A 5,350-nucleotide genomic window follows, 5' to 3' on the forward strand; every position below is an offset into this window, starting at 1 on the left:
AATCATGGATTGGAACTTAAAATCACCTAGATTTAGAAATAAACTAGGACTTTAAGAGGAATTAATTATTGGTTACAAAACTTAATGGGTTTTAAAATAATCAAATACATACGAAAGTAGGTTTGGTTATTTTAGAATACGCTTTGATTTGCTTGAAAAAGATATCAAAGGGATTTAGAATCAATTTCCTTCAAACTCTATTTTTCCCTAAAAATTGGAATGCCCAAGACAAATCCCAACTAATTTATGCATAAACCCCCAACTCTGGAATCACTTTTACCATAATTAGACTTTTGCTTAAATTACCCATTGTTAATTTTAGTTTAATTGCGAACTAGAATTAGAATTTATTTGTTTGCTCTTTACCCATTTCAATTGGATTAATCAATTTACCTTGCTCATTTACATTTACCATTTATTCATTAATCATTAGCCCAAATAATCGCTTCATTCATAGTTTAGTAATCAAACAGCAAATCCTCGTGAGAACGATACTTGATTCATCACTTTATTACTTGAGACGACCCGTATACTTGCGGATAAGTCACATCAAGTTTTTAGGCGCGTTCTTGGGGATTTGATTTTTGTTTGATATTAAACAATTGTTTGTTTGGTTAATTTGGGCATTTTATTTTATTTCTTTTACCATTTTACTTTGAGAATTTGTTTATTTTTGTTTTGGTGCTTTATTTTATGAGAAGGACAAAAGTTAAGAATTCATTTTTTTCTTTGACCCAGAAATAGAGAAGACAGCAAAAACTTTAAGAGCAGAATCTAAGAGGAGAAAAGCTGAAATTAAGGCTCAACAACAACAAGAAAGAGCACAAGAGCAAGAGGAATTACAAGAAGAAATGGCTAACAACAACAACAATAACAATAACAACCGCTCTGTGAAGGATCATGCCTATCCTAACATTGGAGATTTCATGCCAAGTATCACAAGACCAAGAGTAGAAGCCAATAATTTTGAACTGAAGCCTGCACTCTGTCAAATGGTACAACAAGCACAATTTGGAGGAAATCCAAGTGAAAGTCCACATGTGCATCTAGCACACTTTCTTGAGATCAGTGATATGTTGAAGATAAATGGAGTTTCTGATGATGCAATTCGACTCAGATTATTTCCTTTTTCTCTGAAGGACCGAGCTAGAGAGTGGTTACATTCTTTGCCACCGGGTTCTATCACAACATGGGATGAACTTTCTTAAGCATTTTTAGCTCAATATTTTCCACCAAGCAAGACAGCTAAGCTGAGAAATGAGCTGACTTCTTTTAAACCTAAAGATGATGAGTGCTTGTATGAAGCATGGGAGAGGTACAAGGATTTGCAAAGGAGATGTCCACATCATGGGATTCCTAAGTGGATGCTTGTTCAACACTTTTACAATGGAGTTTCACCAGCTATTAGAAGTACAATTGATGCATCTTCTGGAGGTGACCTTATGGAGAAATCTGAAGATGAAGCTTTTTCCGCTCTTGATAAAATTGCTTATAACAACTACCAATGGAGTTGTGAGAGGAATGAGATCAAGAAACCAGCTGGTATGTTTGAGCTTGATGCCATGAATATGATTAATGCTAAGTTTGATGCTTTGACAAGGAAGATGGACAAGCTGAGCATGAAAGTAGATTCTTCAGCCGGAGGTTCTAGTAATTCAGTAGAAGTTGGAGCTGCAAATGTCAATTGTGCACGTGATTTTCTGCACTTAATCAAGATTTTTCAAGGAGCAAGTGGATTATGTGGGAACTACAATCAAAGGCCAGGTGGTAACCCATTTTCTGCGACTTATGATCCAGCATGGAGAAACCACCCCAATTTCTCTTGGGGAGGTAGACAAGGGCAAAATCAGAATTTTCAGCAACCTTCTGGATATCAACAAAATCAGAATTTTCAGCAGAATAGGGGCCCCCCTCCTGGAATTTCTAAACCTTAAAATGCACCTGCTCCACCTCTACCACAACAAGCACAACTAGACAAGACAGCTAGATTGGAATCTATGATTGAAACTCTACTTGTGAGCCATCAAAGTCAACAAGAAATGATTTCTCAATTAGCATCTTAAGTGGATCAAATGGCAACACACAACAAGATGTTAGAGAATCAAATAGCTCAACAAGCTAGCTCTTCAAGTAACAAAGCATTTGGGAAGCTTCCTAGCCAACCAGAAAATTCAAGGGAGCATTGCTAGGCTATTACATTGAGAAGTGGAAAAATATTGAAGAATGGAGATAAAAAGATTGAAGAGGAAGTTGAAGAAAAGAAAAGCAGAGAAGGAGATGAACAAACTGAAGTTGAAGTTAGAATTGAAGCTGAAAAAGAAAATTCAGTGGAAGAAAAAGGAAGTAAGGAGAGCAAGAGCAAAGAGGAAGAACCTAAATATGTTGCACCTAAAGCCTACATGCCACCTTTACCATTCCCACAAAGGTTTCAGAAAGCGAAATTGGATAAACAATTTGGGAAGTTTTTGGAGGTATTGAAGTCTTTGCATGTGACTATTCCTTTCACTGATGCCTTAGCATAAATTCCTTCATATGCCAAATTTTTGAAGGAAATTTTATCTAACAAGAAGAAATTGGAGGAATTTGATACTGTAGCTCTCACAGAAGAAAGCAGTGTTATTTTGCAAAATAAGCTTCCACCCAAACTGAAGGATCCTGGAAGTTTCTCCATACCATGTCACATTGGGGATATCAGTATAGATAAGGCTTTATGCGATCTTGGAGCCAGTGTTAGTCTGATGCCATTGTCTATCTATGAGAAAATGAAGATTGGAGAAATGAAGTCTACTACCATATCACTACAGTTAGCAGATAGGTCTATTAAATTTCCAATTGGGGTAGTTGAGAATGTTCCTCTGAAAGTTGGAAAATTTTTCATACCAGTGGATTTTGTGGTATTGGAGATGGAGGAGGATGTACACATTCCTATTGTTCTTGGTAGACCTTTCCTTGCTCTATCTTTGGAGTGTGATTGATGTAAAAATGGGAGACTTACATTAGAAGTTGGGGAATAAAGTTGAATTTAATTTGTTTCAAGCAATGAAAAAGAAAGATGATTCAAACTCATGCTTGAGAGTTGATGTGATAGATGAAGAGGTTAGAGAAGTGCTTAAAAAGCAACATCCTAAAGATCCCTTAGAAGCTTGTTTGGTTCATAACATCAAAAAAAGGGGATGAGATTGAGGAAGCTGCAGAATATGCTACAATTTTGGAAGGAAATCCACCATTGCCTATGGTTGATATTGAAAAAATTGGGGACTTGAAGCAAGAAACAACTTCATCATCAAAGCTTGAGAAAAGTGAAGCACCAAAGGTAGAGTTGAAACCTCTTCCAACAAATCTCAGGTATGCTTTTCTAGGTCAAAATTCTACATATCCTGTGATTGTTAGTGCTAAATTGACTAATTGTGAAGTTGAAAAATTATTGAGAGTTCTTAGGAAGCATAGAAGGATAATTGGTTATACCATTGATGATATTAAAGGAATACATCCTTCTATGTGCATGCATAGAATTTTGTTGGAAAATGACCATAAAACCTCTCGAGAATCACAAAGGAGATTGAATCCAAACATGAAAGAGGTTGTGAAAAAGGAGATCTTGAAATTGCTTGATGCAGGTATCATTTACCACATTTACGGCGAGAATTGGGTAAGTCCATTCATGTTGTACCTAAGAAAGGGGGCATCACAGTAGTGAAAAATGAAAATGATGAACTAATACCTACAAGAACTGTAACTGGATGGAGAATGTGTATAGACTATAGAAAATTGAATAAGGCAACTAGAAAGGACCATTTTCCATTACCATTTATAGATCAAATGCTTGAGAGACTAGCTCATCATTCTTATTTTTGCTATTTGGATGGCTATTCAGGGTTCTTTCAGATCCCTATTCACCCAGATGATCAGGATAAAACTACCTTCACATGTCCTTATGGTACCTTTGCATACCGAAGGATGCCATTTGGACTATGTAATGCCCACTCTGATTCAACGATGTATGATGTCCATATTTTACGACATGATTGAGGGTATTATGGAAGTGTTCATGGATGATTTTTCTATGTATGGTAAATCTTTTGATGAATGCTTATCTAATTTGTCTAAGGTTTTGCAGAGATGTGAAGAGTTCAATTTAGTTTTGAATTGGGAAAAGTGCCATTTTATGGTGCAAGAAGGAATTGTTTTGGAACATCTTGTGTCAAACAGGGGTATTGAGGTGGACAAAGCAAAGGTAGAAATTATTGAGAAAATGCCACCCCCAACATCTGTGAAGGGAGTGAGGAGTTTCTTGGGGCATGCTGGATTTTACAGGAGATTTATCAAGGATTTCTCTAAGATTTCTAAACCTCTTATCAATTTATTGAGTAAAGATGTGGAATTTAATTTTGATACTAATTGTATGAATGCTTTTTGCAGGATAAAGGAAGCTTTGATATCTGCTCCTATTATGCAGCCACCCGATTGGTCATTACCTTTTGAGTTAATGTGCGATGCTAGTGATTAAGCCATTGGGGCTGTTTTGGGACAAAGGAAAGATAAGAAAGTGTATGCAATATACTATGCAAGTAGGACCTTAAATGATGCTCAAATAAATTACTCTACTACAGAGAAAGAGTTTTTGGCAGTAGTATTTGCAGTAGACAAATTCAGGTCCTATCTTGTGGGATCTAAGGTCATAGTATACACAGATCATGCAGCTATCAAGTATCTCCTTCAGAAAAAAGAGGCTAAACCTAGATTGATAAGGTGGGTGTTACTCCTTCAAGAGTTTGACTTGGAAATTAAAGATAAGAAAGGAGTAGAAAATGTGATAGCGGATCATCTATCTAGATTGAGGCAAGAACAAGGAGACAATTTGGGAAAAGAGCCCCCAATAGATGATTATTTTCCTGATGAGCAATCATAGTAATCATGAATGCAAAAACACCTTGGTATGCAGATTTTGTGAACTATCTAGTGTGTGGAATCCTTCCACGATTTAACATGGCGACAAAGAAGAAATTTCTTTTGATGTGAAGGATTATGATTGGGAGGAACCATTTTTGTTCAAGAGATGTGGAGATGGGCTGATTAGAAGATGTTTAGCTGATGAGGAGATAGGGAATGTTATCAAAGATTGCCATTCTTCACTTTATGGGGGTCATATGAGTGTGACAAAGACGCAGTAAAAGTTCTTCTAGCAAGGTTCTTTTGGCCACACATGTTTAAGGATGTGAGGAAGTTTGTAAATGCATGTGATAGGTGTAAAAGGATGGGTAATATCTAAAAGAGAGATGAAATGCCCCTCCAAAATATATTGGAAGTGGAATTATTTGATGTGTGGGGCATTGATTTCATGGGACCTTTT

General features: G+C 36.4%; 1 non-coding gene across 1 annotated transcript; it reads right to left on the reverse strand.

Annotated features, from left to right (window-relative positions):
- Positions 1 to 1,247: 1,247 nt before the first annotated feature.
- Positions 1,248 to 1,354, reverse strand: LOC131175034 (small nucleolar RNA R71). The gene has a single exon (XR_009145193.1). It is a non-coding gene; the product is annotated as a small nucleolar RNA R71 (small nucleolar RNA).
- Between the last annotated feature and the right edge of the window lie 3,996 nt (positions 1,355 to 5,350).

The sequence above is a fragment of the Hevea brasiliensis genome, chromosome 16, assembly GCF_030052815.1.
Source record: "Hevea brasiliensis isolate MT/VB/25A 57/8 chromosome 16, ASM3005281v1, whole genome shotgun sequence".
NCBI lineage: Eukaryota > Viridiplantae > Streptophyta > Magnoliopsida > Malpighiales > Euphorbiaceae > Hevea > Hevea brasiliensis.